Genomic DNA, 27,695 nt, shown 5'->3' on the forward strand with positions numbered 1-27,695 from the left:
TATGTGCTATGTTACTATGTTACTATCTATACAATGCTCTGGTGCAAGTAGCCATCATTATTATTATTTATTATTAAAGCGGCATTCATTCCATAGCGCTGTACATATGATAAGCGGTGCACATACATAATACAGACAATTGCACTAATCATACACAAGACGGGTTACAAACTGGTACAGAAGGAGAGAGGGCCCTGCCCGCGAGGGCTTACAATCTACATGGTATGGGAGAAGAACACAGTAGGTGCGAGTTAAGTTGGTCATGGCGGTATAGAGGATACCTGTAAATCTGAGCAAATTGGATATACTGTATAGTGCTGGTAGATGTACATTTACAGTAAATCAATCTACAGGGTGCATCCATAATGTTCACTAGGAAGGCCGACATGCCTGCAGTCATTGGTAGTGTTTAATTGCAGCTGCAATGTGTAATTGCCAGATAAGGGCTGAGTCCCAAAATTTATACCGAAAAACAATGGCAAAATCAATGCACACTAATCATACGCATATTTTACAGGTTCCATGTGAAATTATAAGAAAGCGGTAATTATTCTAACACCGTGAACATAGCAATCGCTTGTTTAGCCCAATACAGACAGCTCCAGCTCATAGTCACATTTACTTCTTATAGGAAGCACGTATTTTCAGAAAGCTTCTAGTTTTATGCTTATCCATTAGCTTCTGAATTGAGCACAAGCGATGTTAATAAGTTCAAATATAGGATAGATATTCCTGACAAAGGTGGACCTGCTTTTTATACCGGTACATTTACATGTGATAGATTTCTTGTGTCTCATTCACCCAATCGGGTTGTTTCTGCAGGAAGTACATTCCTTTTTGTTAGCCATGTTCAGGTGAATCGCATCGTGCAGAACTTTCTGTAACAAATCCGCCCTATGTGAGTATACCTTAAAGGGGTATTGCAGGATTTTGTTATTGATGGCCTATCCTCAGGGCAGACATAGGTGGAAGGCATCCTGGGGCAATTTGCTTTCTTTTACATGTCTCTCAATGGTTAATATCCCAGGAGGTCGGCATGGATGGGGGTTATGTTCGCCAATAACTAGCTGTAAAGTTAACATGTCTCCCAAGCGGCACATCACTGAGTTACATGCTGCTTGGGGGGGCTTTCACTTTCTAAACAATTTGTATATTGTTGGTTGTGGATTACATATGTCCTTGGGTCCACCATTATTCTTGCATCCCCATTCCCATCTATATAGGACACATCCACTATTAATTGCATTGACATCTTTGCTGTTATTACTGTACACACAAGACATATCATCGAGATCTAATAGGTTATTTGTAAATTATCCAATATTAAATCGACCCCGAGTGGCAAGTGATTGTCTGCAAAATCACCTTCAAATGGGGTTCTCTTCTCCTGGACCTTTAGGGCCTATTATTGCACCACTCCCTGGGCCTAATCAGGAATCCTGTCACACCCTTGTGAGCCAGTCTAACCAATTATTATACTTTTGATTGATGGCATATAGAAGTCCTTCGAAAATACACACCTCATTGCCAATGGATTGTTTCCTTTTTTTTTTTACTTTCTGTGTTGGTGCATTCAGAGAACCATAACTTTTTTTATTTTTAAGTCACATAGACATGAGGGCTTGTTGTTTAGGGGACTGTGCTGTATTTTATTGGTACCATTGTGAGGTACAAATAACATTGATTAACATTCAACTTTTTTTTTTGGGGGGGGGGGGGGGAATACAGCAATTCCACCATTGTTTTTTTTTTCCACTGTAGATTTAAGTCATTTAGCATGCAGCAGAAATAACATTTATTATAAATAAACTATATTCTGTATATATGATTACGTTGATCAATCGATTATGTATATTTTTTATATATTTTTTTTATTTTTGCACAATAATAGCAGATTTCATAGAAGTCTAACAGGGCTTGACTTTCATAGGCCAGCCTTAGAAATCAAGGTTTCTTGTTTGGGATGCTTCAGATATATTATATAATGCCTCATTCACACGTTAGTGTTTTGGTCAGTGATTTTGAGCCAAAGCCAGGATTGGAGCCTCCACAGTCATAAGGTATAAGGCAAAGATCTCCACCTGTTCTGTGTTTAGAGCACCTGTAGAGTTTTATCTCACAATCACTGATGGAAATCATTGACCAAAACACTGACGTGGGACTGAGGCATAAGAAGCACACATCTCATAATAATATTGGCGCATCTCTGATTCTAAACTGTACCTGACCTTGAAACCTACACCAGCTCGGAACTGGTTTACATTTCAGCTATAATTTACTCCTGCTTTCTAGGAATAAATGATATTAAATATGCTGGGCTGCCATGGCCTGGCCTCCTCCTGCAACACCCTGATCCCAAGCCAGTTTAAAAAAAACTGACATGTGTAGCAAAAAAAGGGGGAAAGGTTACTTTTTTGCAACTTTTGGCTTCCAAAAATTACAAAAAATTTAATGTTCAAACCTTTTTATGACAAATATGGGAGACTAGCCAAGATACATCAGACCTATAGTTTTTATGTTGCCAGGTTCCAAAAGTCATAACTTTGGATTTATTTCATCGAATTTGCCAAGCAAGGGCTTTTTTTGTTGTTGCAGATAAGTCATATTTTCAATTGAATAATTTTTGTTTACATATAAATTATGGATTAACTTTCATAAATTTTGGGGCATTTGTTAGACCCCTGGCTGATATGGCAACCCTAGGTTTTCCACAATTGCATTGAGTGCTGATGGGGCGACATAGGGAGTTCCCTCCTATTGTCTAACCAACTAGCTGCCACGGTCATTATTGACCGCAGCAACTAGGGAGTTAACTGATGTAGCAGTACTTCAGTAGTGCTGCTGGATCTTCCTTGTAAGTGCTGGTGCATAGTAACAGTGTGTTCATGGAGCACTATCAAATTATATGTTGTCTTACAACAGCCTGTCACTGTGATGTACATAGTCTTACAGCAGGAAAGTAGTTTAAAAAAAATACAAAAAAAAAACAAAACAACTTTTTGAATATGATTTTCATTTGATGTGATCTTAGGATTGTAGTCTAATATTTTTTACAGTAAAATTCTGGATGGGTGTAAACAGTGAATTGTATGAATCGGATATTGTCAGTCTTGGAGGAGAGCCGAGGTAATCATGTTCTCTGATGTATGGCTTCAGTCCTACAGTGCAGCAGTTACAGAGGCTTCAAGTCTCTAACAAACTTATCTCTTCACTCACATATTCAAAGAAAATCAATTAACATAGTGGCAGGCAACATTATTGACCTTGCTGGGAAAACAGCTTTCATATTATTTCTGTCCTCAGGTGACCCAGTGTCTCTGCAGATAGCAATCTATACATTTCTTAACCCCTTAACAACCAGATAATGTTGGCCTCGATAGCCAGATGCTAACTTTTTTCAGTTTTGGGCTAGCAAAATAATTTTGTTTGTTTTTGTGACATAAAGGACTGTTTTTGTTTTTTTTAGACATAACTATTTAGATTTTTGTAGACAAAATACATAGATAAAACACATAAATATATAAAGGAGAAACACATTCAAATACACTCATGGAGTGTATTTGAGTTCATGGAGTGTATTTGAGTTAATTCACTTCTATAAGGGTTAATATCTACCATTAAGGGTTAATGCACTGCTTTAAGTGTGATCGTACGAGCTGTTTATAGGTGGCGCAGCTTAACTATCGTACCCTACTCAGCAGAGGGAAGGCTGGCCCTTCCACCTTTGAGGGAAGAGCTAGGGTAGTCTGATTGCATCAGCCAGTGTGTCTGGCCTCAGTAACTGAAATGTGAGGAGCTGCATGGGTCTGCGCAGTGTGTGGTCTATTACAAGAGGTTCTCCATCCCTACATGCTAACATATGCGGACTGTTTAGGATCACAAGGGACTGTGGGTGTTAGCAAAAGTAATACTCATTAATGGCCATGCACTTTGCTGCCTGTAGAGAAAGTAAATAGCTTTGGTGCCCACCACACTTACATAATGAATTAGCCATCCATTTAAAGATCCGCACCCCGCATTACTGATTGTGACAGTTTTGCATGCCTGTGGTCAGTTTGAGAAGATTGCAAAGTATTTAAAGTGAAACTCAGGGACTACTACTGCCATCTTTGCTGCTGCCATTGGGAAAAGTAAGCTCTGTGAAATACCTCTGAATTGTGCCTGATATATGCTTGTATTGCATCAGCCATCATCCATAGTAAAACAACTGTTCTTTGTTATCACTAAACTAGACCTGGTCATTTTGTCCACCATCTGTCCATTGACCCCTGCATCTAATATCCTACCTTGCACCCTACCAACTGTCCACTATTCACCAGGCAAGACCCCCAATACCAGGGTGCACCTTGAGGGCAGAAAGGATGCACCCTTCATTCACTGCACGACTCAGGCAGAGCCATAGTGAGGACTGTCGCTATGAACTGTGAGTACTACTACCACATCATAGCCACGACCACTCCTATCATTCTTGCCTCCCCTCTGAGTCACTGCTAAGTTTTTTGGGGAACACTGAGCAATGGAAAGGAGACTCTAGAATCTCGCTGACCTGCATCTAGCCTGGATAGAAGATGAGATACAGTTGGGCATGGAGGCATACAGGTTCCATACAGTATCCTGCCACACATTTTCCCACAGATGTTGCAGATAGATCTGTAATCCTGCCCACTTGTCAAAGCCGGCATTCCATCTGGTCACATATCACATATGGCTGAGGCAATAGTCTATAAAATGGAATGTAGCACACAGATGCCAGAAACGTAGCAGAAGATACCTGCACAAGATTTGGAGACACATCACCATGACATCAGGGGAAAGGGGAAGAAGCCTTGAGAGGATTGGGGAGGAACGGACATTGGGGAAAATCAGCTGGCTAGGGCACTTTCAGAGGAAAGCTCGTCCACCTGGGCACTTTGGATTTTATTTGCATATGAATAAAAGCTATTTTTTCCTAGACATTTACTGAACATCCAAATTATCTACAGGTATGCTTATACCATGTACTGATGACCATTGCTGGTAGCTTTATTAGTGAAAAGTCAGTGACAGACTCCCTTTAAATAATGGCAGAGTATGTTGAGCCATTCAAAAAGTATGGATTTTCACAAAAATCATTGTCCTTTACTAGTATAGTGTTACAGAGCAGTGAGTGTGAGTGTGAACCCACTGTGCCAACTAATCAGTTTGTCGTACGGCTAAGTCTATGGACATTATTCTTGCGCTTCCATGGTATTCACCCTTTTATCCCTGTACAGGGATCTGGACTTTGCTGGGGTTAGCAACCAGAGCTCTACCTTCTTAGATAGTGTCGGTGTAGTAGGCAGGTGACCCACTGGGGTCAAGAACACTTGTGCAAGCATCAGAGGCTGTAGGCACAGAAAACACACCAAAAACAAATGAAAACAGGTATAGTTTAAACAGTCAGTTATACTGACTATGTGGTTTTTGGCAGAAGTAGACTGCAGGAAACTTGGCTGGTAGGCGGAGACGCAGGGAAACCACACCACAATTGCAGAAGCAGTCTGGACAGTCTCAATACTGGAACTGCAGATAACAGCAACACTAAAAAGAGAAACTAGGAGAACATGTGTACGGCGTAGTAGTGGATGCAGGAATAAGGCAGGCAGGAACCAAGACTATTGTACAGACAGGGCAGACAGACTAGGAGAACTTAAACACTGACTTGAGCTGAAAGCTGAACTGTGAGGTCAGGAGTACACAGGCAGGATGGGTACACATCAGGGACACAGATAGGAACACTGACTGGATAACACAAGTGAATTGCTGAAGCAGTAAGTATTACAAACACTTTTGCTGGTCACAGGGAACCTTAAAGCTCAGGCAACATCTGCCTGGAGAGGGTGCCTTAAATAAACAGGGATCCTTAGCCATTGGCTGGGAAAGGTTTAGTGAGTGTGCGTACTGGACCTTTAAAAGGCAGCATGGGAGTGCAAGTGTTAAGGGCGCACTAGGCAGAATGATGGAGACTGCAACATGGAGAGGACGACGGTGACCAGGATGCCGGATGGTAGGGTGAGTGGCATGGTATCTGCACCCACAAGGGACAGCAGGAGGGCGGTGGGCGCAAAATGAAGATCTAACATATTATAATTAGAGTTGAGCGAACACCTGGATGTTCGGGTTCGAGAAGTTCGGCCGAACTTCCCGGAAATGTTCGGGTTCGGGATCCGAACCCGAACCGAACTTCGTCCCGAACCCGAACCCCATTGAAGTCAATGGGGACCCGAACTTTTGGGCACTAAAAAGGCTGTAAAACAGCCCAGGAAAGAGCTAGAGGGCTGCAAAAGGCAGCAACATGTAGGTAAATCCCCTGCAAACAAATGTGGATAGGGAAATGAATTAAAATAAAAATTAAAAAAATAAAAATGACCCAATATCAATTGGACAGAGGTCCCATAGCAGAGAATCTGGCTTCACGTCAGCAGAGAATCAGTCTCTTCATGCCATAGCAAAGAATCTGGCTTCATGTCAGCAGAGAATCAGTCTCTTCATGCCATAGCAGAGAATCTGGCTTCATGTCACCCACCACTGGAAGAGGCCACTGTCACATATTTAGGCCCCGGCACCCAGACAGAGGAGAGCGGTCCCGTAACAGAGAATCTGGCCTTATGTCAGCGCAGAATCTGTCTTCATGTCATAGCAGAGAATCAGGCTTACCGTCACCCACCACTGGAACAGGCCACTGTCACACATTTAGGCCTAGGCACCCAGGCAGAGAAGAGAGGTCCCGTAACAGAGAATCTGGCCTTATGTCAGCACAGAATCTGTCTTCATGTCATAGCAGAGAATCAGGCTTCACGTCACCCACCACTGGAACAGGCCACTGTCACACATTTAGGCCCAGGCACCCAGGCAGAGGAGAGAGGTCCCGTAACAGAGAATCTGGCCTTATGTCAGCGCAGAATCTGTCTTCATGTCATAGCAGAGAATCAGGCTTCACGTCACCCACCACTGGAACAGGCCACTGTCACACATTTAGGCCCAGGCACCCAGGCAGAGGAGAGAGGTCCCGTAACAGAGAATCTGGCCTTATGTCAGCGCAGAATCTGTCTTCATGTTATAGCAGAGAATCAGGCTTCACGTCACCCACCACTGGAACAGGCCACTGTCACATATTTAGGCCCAGGCACCCAGGCAGAGGAGAGAGGTCCCGTAACAGAGAATCTGGCCTTATGTCAGCGCAGAATCTGTCTTCATGTCATAGCAGAGAATCAGGCTTCACGTCACCCACCACTGGAACAGGCCACTGTCACACATTTAGGCCCAGGCACCCAGGCAGAGGAGAGAGGTCCCGTAACAGAGAATCTGGCCTTATGTCAGCGCAGAATCTGTCTTCATGTCATAGCAGAGAATCAGGCTTCACGTCACCCACCACTGGAACAGGCCACTGTCACACATTTAGGCCCAGGCAGAGGAGAGAGGTCCCGTAACAGAGAATCTGGCCTTATGTCAGCACAGAATCTGTCTTCATGTCATAGCAGAGAATCAGGCTTCACGTCACCCACCACTGGAACAGGCCACTGTCACACATTTAGGCCCAGGCACCCAAGCAGAGGAGAGAGGTCCCGTAACAGAGAATCTGGCCTTATGTCAGCGCAGAATCTGTCTTCATGTCATAGCAGAGAATCAGGCTTCACGTCGCCCACCACTGGAACAGGCCACTGTCACATATTTAGGCCCAGGCACCCAGGCAGAGGAGAGAGGTCCCGTAACAGAGAATCTGGCCTTATGTCAGCGCAGAATCTGTCTTCATGTCATAGCAGAGAATCAGGCTTCACGTCACCCACCACTGGAACAGGCCACTGTCACACATTTAGGCCCAGGCACCCAGGCAGAGGAGAGAGGTCCCGTAACAGAGAATCTGGCCTTATGTCAGCGCAGAATCTGTCTTCATGTCATAGCAGAGAATCAGGCTTCACGTCGCCCACCACTGGAACAGGCCACTGTCACATATTTAGGCCCAGGCACCCAGGCAGAGGAGAGAGGTCCCGTAACAGAGAATCTGGCCTTATGTCAGCGCAGAATCTGTCTTCATGTCATAGCAGAGAATCAGGCTTCACGTCACCCACCACTGGAACAGGCCACTGTCACACATTTAGGCCCAGGCACCCAGGCAGAGGAGAGAGGTCCCGTAACAGAGAATCTGGCCTTATGTCAGCGCAGAATCTGTCTTCATGTCATAGCAGAGAATCAGGCTTCACGTCACCCACCACTGGAACAGGCCATTGTCACACATTTAGGCCCAGGCACCCAGGCAGAGGAGAGAGGTCCCGTAACAGAGAATCTGGCCTTATGTCAGCGCAGAATCTGTCTTCATGTCATAGCAGAGAATCAGGCTTCACGTCACCCACCACTGGAACAGGCCACTGTCACATATTTAGGCCCAGGCACCCAGGCAGAGTAGAGAGGTCCCGTAACAGAGAATCTGGCCTTATGTCAGCGCAGAATCTGTCTTCATGTCATAGCAGAGAATCAGGCTTCACGTCACCCACCACTGGAACAGGCCACTGTCACACATTTAGGCCCAGGCAGAGGAGAGAGGTCCCGTAACAGAGAATCTGGCCTTATGTCAGCACAGAATCTGTCTTCATGTCATAGCAGAGAATCAGGCTTCACGTCACCCACCACTGGAACAGGCCACTGTCACATATTTAGGCCCAGGCACCCAGGCAGAGGAGAGAGGTCGCGTAACAGAGAATCTGGCTTCATGTCAGCACAGAATAAGTCTTCATGTCATAGCAGAGAATCAGGCTTCACGTCACCCACCACTGGAACAGGCCACTGTCACACATTTAGGCCCTGGCACCCAGACAGAGGAGAGGTTCATTCAACTTTGGGTTGCCCCGCAATATAATGGTAAAATGAAATTAAAAATAGTATTGAATGAGGAAGTGCCCTGGAGTAGAATAATATATTGTTAAGGGGAGGTAGTTAATATCTAATCTGCACAAGGGATGGACAGGTCCTGTGGGATCCATGCCTGGTTCATTTTTATGAACGTCAGCTTGTCCACATTGGCTGTAGACAGGCGGCTGCGTTTGTCTGTAATGACGCCCCCTGCCGTGCTGAATACACGTTCAGACAAAACGCTGGCCGCCGGCAGGCCAGCACCTCCAAGGCATAAAAGGCTAGCTCTGGCCACGTGGACAATTTGGAGACCCAGAAGTTTAATGGGGCCGAACCATCAGTCAGTACGTGGAGGGGTGTGCACAGGTACTGTTCCACCATGTTAGTGAAATGTTGCCTCCTGCTAACACGTTCCGTATCAGGTGGTGGTGCAGTTAGCTGTGGCGTGTTGACAAAACTTTTCCACATCTCTGCCATGCTAACCCTGCCCTCAGAGGAGCTGGCCGTGACACAGCTGCGTTGGCGACCTCTTGCTCCTCCTCTGCCTTCGCCTTGGGCTTCCACTGGTTCCCCTGTGACATTTGGGAATGCTCTCAGTAGCGCGTCTACCAACGTGCGCTTGTACTCGCGCATCTTCCTATCACGCTCCAGTGTAGGAAGTAAGGTGGGCACATTGTCTTTGTACCGGGGATCCAGCAGGGTGGCAACCCAGTAGTCCGCACACGTTAAAATGTGGGCAACTCTGCTGTCGTTGCGCAGGCACTGCAGCATGTAGTCGCTCATGTGTGCCAGGCTGCCCAGAGGTAAGGACAAGCTGTCCTCTGTGGGAGGCGTATCGTCATCGTCCTGAGTTTCCCCCCAGCCACGCACCAGTGATGGGCCCGAGCTGCTTTGGGTGCCACCCCGCTGTGAACATGCTTCATCCTCATCCTCCTCCACCTCCTTCTCATCCTCGTCCTCCTCGTCCTCCAGTAGTGGGCCCTGTCTGGCCACATTTGTACCTGGCCTCTGGTGTTGCAAAATAACCTCTCTCTGAGTCACTTCGAAGAGACTGGCCTGAAAGTGCTAAAAATGACCCCTCTTTCTCCTCTTCCTCCTGGGCCACCTCCTCTTCCATCATCGCCCTAAGTGTTTTCTCAAGGAGACATAGAAGTGGTATTGTAACGCTGATAACGGCGTCATCGCCACTGGCCATGTTGGTGGAGTACTCGAAACAACGCAACAGGGCACACAGGTCTCGCATGGAGGCCCAGTCATTGGTGGTGAAGTGTGTCTGATCCGCAGTGCGACTGACCCGTGCGTGCTGCAGCTGAAACTCCACTATGGCCTGCTGCTGCTCGCACAGTCTGTCCAGCATATGCAAGGTGGAGTTCCACCTGGTGGGCACGTCGCATATGAGGCGGTGAGCGGGAAGGCCGAAGTTACGCTGTAGCGCAGACAGGCGAGCAGCGGCAGGGTGTGAACGCCGGAAGCGCGAACAGACGGCCCACACTTTATGCAGCAGCTCTGACATGTCGGGGTAGTTGCGAATGAACTTCTGCACCACCAAATTCAGCACATGCGTCATGCAAGGGATGTGCGTCAAACCGGCTAGTCCCAGAGCTGCAACGAGATTTCGCCCATTATCGCACACCACCAGGCCGGGCTTGAGGCTCACCGGCAGCAACCACTCGTCGGTCTGTTGTTCTATACCCCGCCACAACTCCTTAGCGGTGTGGGGCCTGTCCCCCAAACATATGAGTTTCAGAATGGCCTGCTGACGTTTACCCCGGGCTGTGCTGAAGTTGGTGGTGAAGGTGTGTGGCTGACTGGATGAGCAGGTGGAAGAAGAGGAGGAGGAAGCTGAGTAGGAGGAGGAGGAGACAGGAGGCAAAGAATGTTGCCCTGCGATCCTTAGCGGCGGAAGGACGTGCGCCAAACAGCTCTCCGCCTGGGGCCCAGCCGCCACTACATTTACCCAGTGTGCAGTTAGGGAGATATAGCGTCCCTGGCCGTGCTTACTGGTCCACGTATCTGTGGTTAGGTGGACCTTGCCACAGATGGCGTTGCGCAGTGCACACTTGATTTTATCGGACACTTGTTTGGGCAGGGAAGGCACGGCTCTCTTGGAGAAGTAGTGGCGGCTGGGAACAACATACTGTGGGACAGCAAGTGACATGAGCTGTTTGAAGCTGTGTGTGTCCACCAGCCTAAATGACAGCATTTCATAGGCCAGTAGTTTAGAAATGCTGGCATTCAGGGCCAGGGATCGAGGGTGGCTAGGTGGGAATTTACGCTTTCTCTCAAATGTTTGTGAGATGGAGAGCTGAACGCTGCCGTGTGACATGGTTGAGATGCTTGGTGACGCAGGTGGTGGTGTTGGTGGTACATCCCATGTTTGCTGGGCGGCAGGTGCCAACGTTCCTCCAGAGGCCGAGGCGGCGGCAGCGGCAGCAGAAGAGGCCGAGGCGGCAGCAGCAGAAGAGGTAGCAGGGGAGCCTGAGTGACTTCCTTGTTTTTAAGGTGTTTACTCCACTGCAGTTCATGCTTTGCATGCAGGTGCCTGGTCATGCAGGTTGTGCTAAGGTTCAGAACGTTAATGCCTCGCTTCAGGCTCTGATGGCACAGCGTGCAAACCACTCGGGTCTTGTCGTCAGCACATTGTTTGAAGAAGTGCCATGCCAGGGAACTCCTTGAAGCTGCCTTTGGGGTGCTCGGTCCCAGATGGCGGCGGTCAGTAGCAGGCGGAGTCTCTTGGCGGCGGGTGTTCTGATTTTGCCCACTGCTCCCTCTTTTGCTACGCTGTTGGCTCGGTCTCACCACTGCCTCTTCCTCCGAACTGTGAAAGTCAGTGGCACGACCTTCATTCCATGTGGGGTCTAGGACCTCATCGTCCCCTGCATCGTCTTCCACCCAGTCTTGATCCCTGACCTCCTGTTCAATCTGCACACTGCAGAAAGACGCAGCAGTTGGCACCTGTGTTTCGTCATCATCAGAGACGTGCTGAGGTGGTATTCCCATGTCCTCATCATCAGGAAAAATAAGTGGTTGTGCGTTAGTGCATTCTATCTCTTCCACCCCTGGGGAAGGGCTTGGTGGATGCCCTTGGGAAACCCTGGCAGCAGAGTCTTCACACAGCATAAGAGACTGCTGCATAACTTGAGGCTCAGACAGTTTCCCTGATATGCATGGGGGTGATGTGACAGACCGATGGGCTTGGTTTTCATGCGCCATCTGTGCGCTTTCTGCAGAAGACTGGGTGGGAGATAATGTGAACGTGCTGGATCCACTGTCGGCCACCCAATTGACTAATGCCTGTACCTGCTCAGGCCTTACCATCCTTAGAACGGCATTGGGCCCCACCAAATATCGCTGTAAATTCTGCTGGCTACTGGGACCTGAGGTAGTTGGTTCACTAGGACGTGTGGCTGTGGCCACGTCCTCTCCCAGCACCAGAGGGTCCACTAACACCACCACGACCATGTCCACGTCCGCGTCCCTTATTAGATGTTTTCCTCATTGTTCCCGTTCACCACAATTTTGAGAATGGCAAATTTGGGAATAGTTTTTCAACCCAGAACAAAAAATGTGCTTTTACGGTCACCAGATAAAACAGTACAGATTTGATTGAATAGAAATGTCAGGCCTGTTTTTTTTTGCGCTATGTGACAGGTATAGGTTTAATCACAGAATCAGACTTCTATCTGCACGGTAGCGTGTGTCTTAGGTTTTTCTGAATGACACTATCAGCACCTTCAATGTAAGATATCCTTTTTGGGATAGATTTCAAGTAGGCCTCAAATACCAGAAACTAGTTATTTTGAGAATGGCAAATTTGGGAATAGTTTTTCAACCCAGAACAAAAAGTGTGCTTTTACGGTCACTACAAATAACTTGACCAGCTAAAACAGTACAGATTTGGTTGAATAGAAATGTCAGGCCTGTTTTTTTTTGCGCTGTGTGACAGGTATAGGTTTAATCACAGAATCAGACTTCTATCTGCACGGTAGCGTGTGTCTTAGGTTTTTCTGAATGACACTATCAGCACCTTCAATGTAAGATATCCTTTTTGGGATAGATTTCAAGTAGGCCTCAAATACCAGAAACTAGTTATTTTGAGAATGGCAAATTTGGGAATAGTTTTTCAACCCAGAACAAAAAGTCTGCTTTTACGGTCACTACAAATAACTTGACCAGATAAAACATTACAGATTTGGTTGAATAGAAATGTCAGGCCTGTTTTTTTTTTGCGCTATATGACAGGTATAGGTTTAATCACAGAATTAGACTTCTATCTGCACGGTAGCGTGTGTCTTAGGTTTTTCTGAATGACACTATCAGCACCTTCAATGTAAGATATCCTTTTTGGGATAGATTTCAAGTAGGCCTCATATACCAGAAACTAGTTTTTTTGAGAATGGCAAATTTGGGAATAGTTTTTCAACCCAGAACAAAAAGTCTGCTTTTACGGTCACTACAAATAACTTGACCAGCTAAAACAGTACAGATTTGGTTGAATAGAAATGTCAGGCCTGTTTTTTTTTTGCGCTATGTGACAGGTATAGGTTTAATCACAGAATCAGACTTCTATCTGCACGGTAGTGTGTGTCTTAGGTTTTTCTGAATGACACTATCAGCACCTTCAATGTAAGATATCCTTTTTAGGATAGATTTCAAGTAGGCCTCATATACCAGAAACTAGTTATTTTGAGAATGGCAAATTTGGGAATAGTTTTTCAACCCAGAACAAAAAGTCTGCTTTTACGGTCACTACAAATAACTTGACCAGCTAAAACAGTACAGATTTGGTTGAATAGAAATGTCAGGCCTGTTTTTTTTTTGCGCTATGTGACAGGTATAGGTTTAATCACAGAATCAGACTTCTATCTGCACGGTAGCGTGTGTCTTAGGTTTTTCTGAATGACACTATCAGCACCTTCAATGTAAGATATCCTTTTTGGGATAGATTTCAAGTAGGCCTCATATACCAGAAACTAGTTATTTTGAGAATGGCAAATTTGGGAATAGTTTTTCAACCCAGAACAAAAAGTGTGCTTTTACGGTCACTACAAATAACTTGACCAGCTAAAACAGTACAGATTTGGTTGAATAGAAATGTCAGGTCTATTTTTTAGGCGCTGGGTGACAGGCTCAACTTGCCCCTGATGTAGTATATGGCCAAAAAATAACCACACTGTTGATGGTTAAATGCACTTGGGTGACACAGGCTCAGCCTGCACCAGATGTAGTATATGGCCAAAAAATAACCAGACTGTTGATGGTTAAATGCACTTCGGTGACACAGGCTCAGCCTGCAGCTGATGTAGGATATAGCACAAAATAACCACACTATTGATGGTTAAATACACTTGGTGATAGCTTGTGCTGGCGCACCACAAGTCACAAAATGGCCGCCGATCACCCCAGAAAAAAAGTGATCTAAAAACGCTCTGGGCAGCCTCAAAAAAGTGAGCAAGTCAATATTAGCACTTCAATGATCCACAGCTGCAGATCGATTACAGAATGAAGTCTTTTGGAGGAGTTAATCTGCCTAATCTCGCCCTAACGTCGCAGCTGCAACCTCTCCCTATGCTTGAATCAGCAGAGTGACGTGCAGCGCAACGTGACCCAAGCTTATATAGAGGCTGGGTCACACACTGCACTGGCCAATCACAGCCAAGTAGGCCTCATATACCAATAGTAGGCAAGGCTGTGATGGCCTCTTGGGGCAAGTAGTATGACGCTTGTTGATTGGCTGCTTTGCAGCCTTTCAAAAAGCGCCAAGAAAGCGCCGAACACCGAACCCGAACCCAGACTTTTACGAAAATCTATACAGTTCGGGTTCGCTCATCCCTAATTATAATATACTAATTGTGGTCATGATAAGATCTAAGAGACTTTGGTTTGCGAGCGAACACAATATAAGCCAAAATAGAACGAAAATAAAATTAATAATACAAGGTTTGAAAGTATTCTGCAAACACTGAATATATGGATTATAATTTAAATTAATGCTATATTCTTAACACAGGTTCTTAGCACATATTTTGACCAAAACATATGAGCCCATCTGCCCAGGCAAGGATAGGCTCATGTGATTTGATCAAAATATGTGCTAAGAATCTCATACTCATTTATATATTGAATACAGCATTGATTTTTAATCCAATATTCAATGTTTGCATAGCACTGTCACGTTATGTCTTTGGTTTTGTATTTCAGCCACCTGTCCCCTTTAATTTCATAGGATGTGCCGACAAACCTTGTATTATTCATCACTTTGGTTGACCAGCGTAGGCAATATCAGCCATGACACAGCAGCTATGCCATGCAGAAGACGCTCAATTATCACACGGCTGGTCAAATAGATCACCAAATCTAATAAAAGCATTGGCACTGCCGCTCCCTCTGCATTGTCAGTACATATCTACAATTCAGCGCTATCTACACTGAAAAACAGAAGACATAATCATTGATACAGCTCTGTGGTATCTGACTTTATTTCAGCAGGGTACGCAACCTGCTCCAACATTTAAAGCCAAAGAACAATGACGAACATATATAGTGCATGGACATTAACTGGTTAAAGCCTATATGTTCAACAAGCAGCCATGGCATAACCAATATCTAAATTCAATCTTTGCCACACGATGATTGCAATAACAAGTTTTCTGAGTAACACCCTGTCCCGTAGCTAGCTCTTTTTTTTTTACTGTACGCACCCAAATTTTCTATTACTTACAGTATAATGCTGGCCAAAAATACCTGTCTATATACTATAGTGAGCATGGCGGCAAAATGACCTCCTTACCAGATAAGGAAAATTACGACACATTAGAGAATATTGTCGCATTAATCTGCAATGATTTATTTATTGTGGGGCTAAAAGAGAAAATTTAATTAACGAAATGCCATTTATCACTTATCCAGCCAACAAAATGGCAAATATCTATTTTGAGTTAAGTTTTATATCTTAAAAAACCCTTTTAGAATAGTCCAGAATTCATGAAAGTCCCACCAGAAGAGAAAAAAAATAATAATTTAAAAAATGTATATATATACAGTGGATACAAAAAGTCTACACACCCCTGTTAAAATGTCAGGTTTCTGTGATTAGACAAAGATAAATAATTTCAGAACTTTTCCCACCTTTAATGTGACCTATAAACTGTACAATTCAATTGAACTTAATTGAAAAACAAACTGAAATGTTTTAGGTAGAGGGAAGAAAAAATATAAAAATAAATAATATGGTTGCATAAGTGTGCACATCCTTAAACTAATACTTTGTTGAAGCGCCTTTTGATTTTATTACAGCACTCAGTCTTTTTGGGTATGAGTCTATCAGCATGGCACATTTTGACTTGTAAAGATTTGCCCACTCTTCTTTGCAAAAACACTCCAAATCTGTCAAATTGCGAGGGCATCCACTGTGCACAGCCCTCTTCAGATAACCCCACAGATTTTCAGTCAGATTCAGGTCTGGGCTCTGGCTGGACCATTCCAAAACTTGAATCTTCTTCTGGTGAAGCCATTCCTTTGTTGATTTGGATGTATGCTTTGGGTCGTTGTCCTGCTGAAAGATGAAGTTCCTCTTCATGTTCAGCTTTCTAGAAGAAGCCTGAAGGTTTGGTGCCAATATTGACTGGTATTTGGAACTGTTCATATTTCCCTCTAAGCTTAACTAAGGCCCCAGTTCCAGCTGAAGAAAAACAGCCCCAAAGCATGATGCTGCCACCACCACGCTTCACTGTGGGTATGGTGTTCTTTTGGTGATGTGCAGTGTTGTTTTTGCGCCAAACATATCTTTTGGAATTATGGCCAAAAAGTTCAACCTTGGTTTCATCAGACCATAACACCTTTGCCCACATGCTTTTGGGAGACTTCAGATGTGTTTTTGCAAAATGTAGCCTGGCTTGGATGTTTTTCTTCGTAAGAGAAGGCTTTCATCTTGCCACTGTACCCCATAGCCCAGGCATATGAAGAATACGGGAGATTGTTGTCACATGTACCACACAGCCAATACTTGCCAGATATTCCTGCAGCTCCTTTACTGTTGCTGTAGGCCTCTTGGTAGCCTCCCAGACCAGTTTTCTTTTCGTCTTTTCATCAATTTTGGAGAGACGTCCAGTTCCTGGTAATGTCACTGTTGTGCCATATTTTCTCCACTTGATGATGACTGTCTTCACTGTGCTCCATGGTATATCTAATGCCTTGGAAATGTTTTTGTACCCTTCTCCTGACTGATACCTTTTAACAATGAGATCCCTCTGATGTTTTGGAAGCTCTCTGTGGACCATGGCTTTTGCTGTGGGATGCAACTAAGAAAATTTCAGGAAAGACCAACTAGAGCAGCTGAACTTTATTTGGGGTTAATCAGAGGCACTTTAAATGATGGCAGGTGTATGCTGACTCCTATTTAACATGATTTTGAATGTGATTGCTTAATTCTAAACACAGCTACATCCCCTGTTATAAGAGGGTGTGCACACTTATGTAACCACATTTTTTTTTTGTTTTTGTTTTTTCTTCCCTTCACCTAAAAGATTTCAGTTTGTTTTTCAATTGAGTGGTACAGTTTATAGGTCACATTAAAGGTGGAAAAAGTTCTGAAATGATTTATTTTTGTCTCATTTTTTTTACATCACAGAAACCTGACATTTTAACAGGGGTATGTAGACTTTTTATATCCACTGTATATACACACTGCCTGTCCAAAAAAAAGTCGCCACCTGGATCTAACTAAGCAAATAGTTATGAATCTCCTATTGGATAATTACTACATGGGCGATTATCTTTCAGCTGGCAACAAGTTATTTAACCCCAATTGGTGCAATGAGTTGCTTCTCATTTCTTAAACAACCATGTCGAAAGACACATCTCGTGGTCGTGGAACGATGTTAGTCTGTTTGAGAAGGGTCAAATCGTTGGCATGCATCAAGCAGAGAAAACATCTAAGGAGATTTCAGAAACTACTAAAATTGAGTTAAGAACTGTCCAACGCATTATTAAAAACTGGAAGGATAGTGGGGACCCATAGTATTCGAGGAAGAAATGTGGCGGGGAAAAAAATCCTGAATGATCCTGATCGGCGATCACTTAAACGTTTGGTGAAATCAAATCGAAGAAAAACAACAGTAGAACTCAGGGCTATGTTTAATAGTGAAAGTAAGAGCATTTCCATACGCACAATGCGAAGGGACCTCAAGGGTTTGGGACTGAACAGCTGTGTAGCCGTAAGAAAACCACTAATCAGTGAGGCAAACCAGAAAAAAAGGCTTTAATTTGCTAGGGAGTATAATGATTGTACTCTGGAGCAATGGAAGAAGGTCATCATGTGGTCTGAGTCAAGATTTACCCTGTTCCATAGTGATGGGCGCATCAGACTAAGAAGAGAGGCAGATGAAGTGATGCACCCATCATGCCTAGTGCCTACTGTACAAGCCTGTGGGCGCAGTGCTATGATCTGGGGTTGCTGCAGTTGGTCAGGTCTAGGTTCAGCAGCAGTATGTGCTCCAAGAATGAGGTCAGCGGACTACCTGAACATACTGAATGACCAGGTTATTCCATCAATGGATCTTTTCTTCCCTGATGGCACAGGCATATTCCAAGATGACAATGCCAGGATTCATCGGGCTCAAATTGTGAAAGAGTGGTTCAGGGAGCATGAGACATCATTTTCACGCATGGATTGGCCACCACAGAGTCCAGACCTTAACCCCATTGAGAATCATTTTTTTTTTGTGATCCGTCTGCACTGCAAAAAAATTAGAACATGTTCTATTTTTTGCGGTTCGGAGGCACGGAGAGAAACCCCACAGAAGCACTCCATAGTGCTTACATGGGGTTCTGTGCCTCCGTTCCGCACTGCACCTTCTGGATTGCAGACCCATTCAAGTGAAAAGTGGTGCAAAAATGTCTGGTGCCCGTTCGTGTGCATGAGCCCTTAACACAACCCTAACAAAAAATAGGTCACAAGATGGTGCACGGTTACTGCATGAATAAGCGGAACAGGGGGCAATAGTAGAGCCATGGGTCAGTTAAGAAAAATAGCACAGTGTGACGAATACCACACCTTGTGCCCGCTTGACGTCGCCTATGTCGAGCTCACGAGACACGGTATGGTCACCGGTTACTAAAAACGTAACGTTACGCCCTCCAGAGGAGCAGGTAAGGTCAGCTTGGTACAGTTTACACATACACCTCCTGTCCATGCAGGCACAGAGAGGCAACAAGCTGACAAAGCCTTTTCACTGCCGCAGTGAAAACAGCGCTGTCTCAGCCCAGGTATCTGCCACCAGCTCTCGTTTGATATAAGCCCGGTCTGCTAACGGGATTATATAGGGTGAGAAACCAACCCGCGGTAGCTTATAACTATGCCAAAACACGGACGTGGGGATTCGTGATCGAGATACAAGACAGCACAAGATTAAATTATATATTTAATCGCCGTAAGGGCACCCTAGATATAACACAATATACACAGAGAATATATACAGTGGTCTGAGGTTACAGATACAGGTTATATATGTACAACAGGGTTAAGCAGAGTAAAAGTCAGTTACCGGGTAGATGAAAGTTCCTTTGGGTCATAAGGGTGGAATAGTCCTTGGCTGCAGTCACGTGGGGGCAGTGAGGTCAGCTGGTTCCTGGTCTCTCCAAACACATTAGCACAATGTGACCCCCTTCAGAAAAGACCCCGCCCTCTGGCTTGCATGGGCTTATGACCTGTAGCCGGCTGCTCCCCCCCCCCCCCTATGGGTAGGGTCCACCCCTCCTTCTCTGGTTCTGGGAGCAAATGACCCCTAAAACCCCTTAGGGCTCATGGCCCCAGACCAGAATGTCGCAGGAAGATGGTCCAATTGATCCGCCTGGGTTCCGGCTACAACTAGAGTCCAAACATGGTACCGGTATTTGGTTTCTGTGGGGAGATATGGATATCTCCTTTCCCTGGCATCCCCCCATCAAACAAAGACCATGGGCACCTACATTGTGGCCACCGGTACACAAATATGTATCCGGTTTGCACCTGCGATGGCCGGGCGATTCATAATTCTTATGAAATGTAGGTGCCAACATGTCTGGAAGGTATCCTTGATCCTGGCAAGGGCTGATACCTCCTGCTGGGGGGTTTTCCTGCAGGATTTAGCTTGCCTCCAAACTGGCTGATTGAGGTGTGACATTCTCCACCTGGGGCCTCCTTGAAGCCTGGACCCCTGGGGCTTTCTTCCTGGCTAGCTGACAATCAGATGGCTGGGAAGTCGGAACTTATTTTGCATGTACACTGATGTACATGCCAAAAGGTGAATCAAATGACAATCAGGGCTGCCAGTAAATAAAATTATAAATTTTCCTCACACACAGGTTTGTAGAAAAAGGCTGGGTTTTTTTATTAACTACCTTGTTAAAGGTATAAGACACTTATCTCTTACATCTCAAGAGAACAGGTTATGTAAGCGAGTACAGTGAGTACTATACTCACTTACATAGCCTGTTCTTGTGAGACTTACCAACTCTCATGAGAACAGCTTGTCTTCTCCCTGGCTGTGAAGCAGTCCACAGCAAATGAACAGCATCACAGCCAGGGAGAAGAAGACACCCACTGAGAAGACCTGAGATTTTCTTCCTCCCTGTACCAATGCTACTAATTAGCGTATTCGGCATCAGAACACAGAGGGAGGCAAACACCTGCTCTAGGCAGACTACATACTAAGGTATTCCTTAAAAATAATACAGTGAGAGGTCACCTTCAAAGCATATGGGGGGGGGGGTATTTATCAAATTGGTGTAAAAGTAAAACTGACTTTGATTGCCCATAGCAACAAATAAGAATCCGCCTTTCATTTTTCACAGCTCCTTTGGAAAATGAAAGGTGGAATCTGATTGGTTGCTATGGGCAACTAGGCCAGTTCTACTTTACACAAGTTTGATAAATCTCCCCCATGGATGTTATGAAGGTTTCTCTCTCTATTTTCCAGAACAGAGAGCAATACTCCAAGGTCCTACAGCTAACCCAGAATATCAGTAGGTGAAATCCAATTTCCTGCATCTTACTTGTAGCCCACCAACATGTACGTATCTACAGTACGGGTAAATGATACCTATAGTTTACCTGAAAGGGAGTTAGAACTTTCCAATAATTTTTTTGGCCTGTGTGTGAGTTACATGGCTCCATTCATCACTCAAGGAAACACTCAGACACTGTAGTAACTTGTAACAATGACTTTACTGTGGGGCAACAAGCTTGGTTATTACAGTGTTCTTAAAAGAGGCAACTGACTTAGGCTACTTTTACACTGGCATTTTGAATTCCGTTTGTGAGATTCGTTTCAGGGATCTCACAAACGGTTCAAAACAGATCAGTTCAGCCCCAATGCATTCTGAATGGATAAGGATCCGTTCAGAATGCATTAGTTTGACTCCGTTCCGCCTCCATTCCGCTCTGGATGCGGACACCAAAACGCTGGTTACAGTTTCACGTGGAGCAATAAGCTGAATGGTTACAACGGTCTCTCATAAAGGGCCCAGGTTTAATATATAGCTAAACACATTACACACACTGTCCACATGTCACTACATTTGCTCCTTTACAGGTCTTCTGCCGTTCCAGGGTGCGTTGGCTAGGAAGTGCAATGCTATGCTCACCACTACAGTACTCAGCTACATGAATCTCTCTATCTGAGGCAGTGTACACATTTTTAAGCACCACCCACCTCCACTTTCTTGCTAGACAGCAAGCAGGAGTCACTTGGCTCACCAGCTGTGACAACCTTCAGTGTCTTCCAGAACTCTCTATTATTTACTGTGTGCTTTGAATAGACACTGACCACAAGGGTCTGACAGGCACTTCTTTTTCTCCCCCTATAGAACATATATTTCAATTTGTTTCCTTCTGGAAAAAACTGTCCATTTTCAAAATGTGATGTATTTTAAACATGAAATTAAAGCAATTTCGTTACAAATGAAATCACTGAGTGAATCCCTGGCAACAACAGCATGATAGAGATCCTGTTTTGCCTCCAGTAAATGTACCTTTAATTTCTGGCAACAGTTTGGCACTGTCAGTCTGAATCCAAAGCTGCACATCGATACTGATGCATTCTTCACCATTTCTTAACATTATACATTTTATTGCACCATACTGTTCTTCATATAAAGCTCTCCCCTCTTTTTTCCTTTATATGGTTTTTCATGTCTCTTTAGGGATTGCGTTGCTCATGCTGGGCAGAAGATTATGCAGTGTCCTGTGATCAGCAAAACAGTTTCTCTGTAGCCTTACTCTTTCAGGGGGGGAACTAACTTTTCTTCCCTACCTTACTCTTTGTAATACAGGTAGATTTAAATAGAAGCAATATTTATGAGAGGGGATAGGAATCATGGGAACTGCATTTATTGACATGATAATCTTGCCCTCAGTAAACCATTGCAGCATCAAAACAAAGGAGCAGCACAGAACAAAGATAATGAAATACAACTTCTTCTGAGCTATGGTGGCATCACTCTTTGAGCATTCAGACACATGTAGGTACTATGCTCTGTTTTCTTAGGCAACCCTTTTAATCAATTATGAGGTTTTACATATACATTTCTAGAACCTCTTATGCCATGTGCCAAGAGACTTTTGCTGATTGAAATTCTACTCACATTGTCAGATACTCACCTTTTCCGTTGCCCTAATGCCTGGGTTGCCAGTTTTATGGACTGATATTTGTGTATAAATTTAAATGAGTTATTTGATGTCTTTAAAAACAATAGGAACAAATAGCAAAAGCAAGGAAAACCTAAGCCTTCCTGACAAATAACGTAATTTGCGGCTTGCATGTGATTTTTCTGTGTCTTAATTTAACCATGTATAGTCATTTTAACCAATTAGGCTAGCTTTAAATAAAAGGACCTGCTGACATATCAATTGGAAACACTACACAGCAGACATGACTTCTGAAGCTGTTTTCTTTCTCTCTTTTATTTTCTCTAGCGAGTGCTTGTGTGGAAACATCTTAAATAAAGAGGGTCCATTCATGACATGTAATAACCATGTCAGTTCTTGTTTTCTGCAAGCTGCATGGAAAAATCAGGCATCACCTTGGAACCGTAAAGTTCACACAAAATGGTTCTTGTCTCTAAGAAGCTGCAAGTACAGAAGCGGAGCTGAAGAAGATATACAGTATATTCCAGAACTTCATCTTATATTCTTCTATCACTATGAGGGACATAGGAAAAACCAGGGATTTGGCAGATAGCCATGAGGGTAGTATTTATGAAGTAATTTCCTGTGTGAATATGAAAGTGCACAGTACCATATGTCAATATGATCTTGTCTAATTTACAACTACAGCAATGACAACATATCGTGGCTGAAAATGGCCAATTTTTTTTTATCATCCCAACACCTTTTAACTCATAATTAGTCTTTCAAATAATCACTAAGCAGTAATTTCCGAAATATACTTGCCAAAAGGAAGTTTTTCATTTTTCTTGATGTAAACTAATATATATGAACACAACCAGTAATGTAGAGCTTTATTGGAGGAAGTTATAGCTGCTTCATCTGCATGTATTAAAGGGGTTGGAAAACCCATTTCTAAATACACTTTTTGAGAATACAAGGTGGCCATACACATAAGATTAAAGTCGGCTGGAATGGCCGAAAATGCAATCCGCCATGTTGAAAAACTTTGGCCGTTCAACGACTGCATATTGATGGCATGATCAGCCAAATTTAGCCAATCACTTGCCGTTGTGCTCAAGCACCAGGGAATCTGTTTTTATAAAAAATTTACTTCCTGGTCGGGCAGTTTAGTTGGTGGGACTATTCATACGAATGATCCCATGGACGAATGATCGCAATTTGGCCGATCATTATCTCAAATGTATGGCCAGTTTAACTTATTTAAGGGGACCCTCTCTCAGAGGGCATCTACAAAGAGTATCACTGAATACCCATGCATTGTTTGAAAATACCATTGATTTCAATAAGCACCCTGTAAAACTTCATTTCTCCTGTGGGGTGACTGCAGGGAAAATGAACACATGCTGCCAGGTTCCTCTTAGCTAATTGCTAAGGTTCCTAGGAAAGCTTATTCCAGTATGTCACCTCTGCAGTTTAGGCAATAGCAGTAGACCGGACCAGTGCCGCAAAAAACTGCGCTAGAGAAGGCAATTAGGGGGCTTGTCTGAGATTTTACATTTTTCTCAAACAACCCCTTTAACCTGGAAGCTACACAGTTAACCCTTTACCGACCGCCCCAAATAAATTTACATTGGAGGCTGGGCATTTGAAAATGGTGCCCAATGGTATGTACAGCGGGTGTCTGCTGTTTCATACATTGTATATGCATACATTACTTATGCATTAACGCCGGTTTGTGGATTTTTAACACTTCAGATGCCATGGCCAAAGTGACAACGGCATCCGGATGCCCTAAAACGTGGAAATGTGCGCCTCCGGGTGTGCTCTGGCTCCCCACAGTGGGGATTGGGGGAGCCGGAGGTTGTATGCGGCAGGAGGCTGCTGCATATTAGTTTCTATGGAGAGCTTGCTTGCGGTAGGGCATCATAGGAACATAGCATCTGCTAATGCATCTATAAGACAAGCAATCTGATGATTGCTTGTTTTAGTTCCCTATGGGAACTATAAAAAAGTTTAAAAAAGTTTTAAAAAATTAAAAAATTTCAAAAATAAAAAAATTGTAATCACCCTCTTTCCCCAAAATGTAAATAAAAATATGTAAACAATAAAAAAATACACATCATGGGCATCACCTCATGTGAAAACACCCATACTATTAAAATATAAAAAACATTTTCCCATACAGCAAATGGCAAAGCGGAAAAAAATGTCAAAATGGTTGATTTGGCTTTTTTTGGTCTTTTCACCACGCACAAAAAAATGTAATAAAAAGTGATACACACCCCAAAATTGAAAAGTACAGATCGCCCCACAAAAAATGAGCCCTCACACAACTCCGTACACATACTGTAACTACAAAAAAGTTAGAGGGATCAGAATATGGCGATGGAAAAAATAAAAATAAAATGTCACTATTAAAACACAAGAAAAACTATACATATGTGATATTGCTGCAATCGTGCTGTCCTGGAGAACAGAAGTAACAGGTCAGTTTTACCGCATAGGAAATGGTGCTCACTGCTCGTTTCCATGGTTACGACTTCCCAGCAGCAGTGGACGTGCTTGCATACTATAATAAAAAGCTCCAGCCTATTGTGCGCTCCCGTGGTCTCGGCACTTTTTCCTGCATTGTGCAAGAACAGCCACCACTGCTGGATTGCAGGGTGGTCGTAACCATGGATACGAGCAGTGTATAATGTGATGGAAAAATGAATCCAGCCAGCAAAGGAAGCAATATGGACAATCACAATACATTAGTAAGTGCCCTGTATTAACTTTCTCTACATAATAAATGGCACTTGCTGAAGTGAGATAACCCCTTTAAGTTCCTAATTACACACAGTAGAAAAGGCTCATCTTGTTGCATGTTGCATGTTGTCTGTTGCCATGGAAACACATATGTCTGTATAGGACCTGCAGACATAAAACCATAAAATATTTTTAATCACGTTTGCAAAGTTGCCTCATTTTTAATGCATTGGAGTAGTATTAAGAAGCTCATGTACCTCACACTACCCGCAATTAATCAACTTTTTCTTTTTATCACTTCAACTTTTCAACAAGCTGCAGATCCAATTTGTGCAAATTGTTGCACTTAACCATTAGAGCAAATCCAGAGAATGTCTTCTAATTACTGTGGTCATGACACAGAACCACACATATCAGGAATACAAACCACAGCATTCGAGGCCCATTACATTGTGCAGCATTTTTCCTGTTAGCAGAACGGTGGATTTTTAGATCATAACATTTTTTAGTTAGATCACATTTAAAGGGATCACTTAACAATGAAATAACACAAGTTCTGTGTACAAGAATGAACAATCCCAAAAATGGTTCATCACAGACCAAGCTTCATTCTATAAGGGTCCATTCACACGTCCGTAAGTGTTCTGCGGATCCGCCAATTGCAGGATCCGCAAAACACGGACACTGGCAATGTGCATTCCGCAATTTGCGGACCGCACATTGCCGGCACTATAATAGAAAATGCCTAATCGTGTTTGCAATTGCGGACAAGAATAGGTCATGTTCTATTTTTTTGCGGAAACGGAAGCACGGATGCGGAAGTGCGGATCCGCAAATGCGGATGTGGACTGCACATTCCGGCCCCATTGAAAATGAATGGGTCTGCACGGACCCATTTTGCGGACATGTGAATGGACCCTTAATGACAGGTATTGTACTGCAGATTCCTGCTTCTGTTCAGTTAGGCTCTGACTACAGTGACCGGGGTTCCATCTAGGTTTCCAACATTTTAACACAATATGCTACAACACAATTTTTTGCCTTTATGGGCTCATGTACACGACTGTTGGGTCTTTTGCGGTCCGCAAATTGCGGATCCGCAAAACATGAATTTCTGCTGTCTGAACGGAACAGCTGGCCCCTAATAGAACAGTCCTATCCTTGTCTGTAATGCAGAGAATAATGGGACATGTTTTTTGGCAGAACAGCCAATGTGGATATACGGAAACGGAATGCATACTGAGTCATTAGTTTTTTTGCGGCCCATTGAAGTGCATGGTTCCGCATAAGAGCCGCAAAGAAGGTGGAACGGACATTGAAAAAAAATATGTTCATGTGCATGAGCCCTAAAAATGATGGAAACCTGAACAAAACCCGCAATAGAAAGAGATAATTGCAGAGTGAACATAGCCTTACACAGTTTGTGCTGTATATATATTATATTATATTGTTTTAGGTCCGCAGGAAGGGCCCGGCTGGCACGCGTGTGCATGAGCGCTTAAAAATTATTTTGCTGCTCACCTGGCCCCTGAAAAGGACTCAATGGGCCAGATTTATCATTACTCTGACAGCTCACTCCACTTTCACATATGGCTAAAGTCAGTTTTAGCCAAGTCAGATTTATGATCGGCCCTTTAAGACTGTAATAAATGTGGTTTGACGGTAGCAGTTTATCCGTCAGTAAGCAGCTTTACAAAAGTCGCACATCTTTACGAAAAAGTCGCATGTTCTATTAAAAAGTCTCATAAGATAAGCATGGTCATCACTGGAGTGAAAATTATGCATTTTTCTGCGACTTTTTTGCAACTTTTTAAATGGTCGCAATAGTAAATCTGTCTAGAGATTCATTTACATAAGAAAACACGCTCGCTTTCAGAAAACTGGCGAGCATAGTGCAGAGCAGAAAAAAGTCGCAAATTTTTGCGCCTTTTTTTCTGACTTGAGCTAATGATAAATCTGGCCCAATGACTTCTATGGGCAAGGTTAGTGAGCATGCTTTGCATTATGTGCACAGAGGGGTGGAGGAGCTGAGCAGTCCCCATCACCATTTTCAGTGTTATAATTTTTATATTATCTACCTCCACTTTTATAACAGTGTGTTCACATGTTCTGTTTTTGCAGCATTTCTGCTGTTTTTGCTGTTTTGTATAAACATTACATTTTTGTGTCATTGTTATAAATAAACTCATCAAAACCTTGCAAAACATGAATAAGACACAAAGAACACCAATAAAAATTAAACTGTTGTTTTAATCAGTAGGTCATTTTCTATATACTGTGCATTTCCTTTGAACTGCTATGTAGTCCCAGCTTACAGAGGTTGTCTCACAAAAATATTCTACATTTTTTAAACCAACACCTGGATCTGAATACATTTGTAATTGTCTAGATTTAAAAATGTAGTATAGCCACTGATCTATTCAATATTTTGTATCTGTATAGCGCCACCTGCTGTTTGTTCTTTCCTTATTTC

Source organism: Bufo bufo, chromosome 1 (genome assembly GCF_905171765.1).
Source record: "Bufo bufo chromosome 1, aBufBuf1.1, whole genome shotgun sequence".
Lineage (NCBI taxonomy): Eukaryota > Metazoa > Chordata > Amphibia > Anura > Bufonidae > Bufo > Bufo bufo.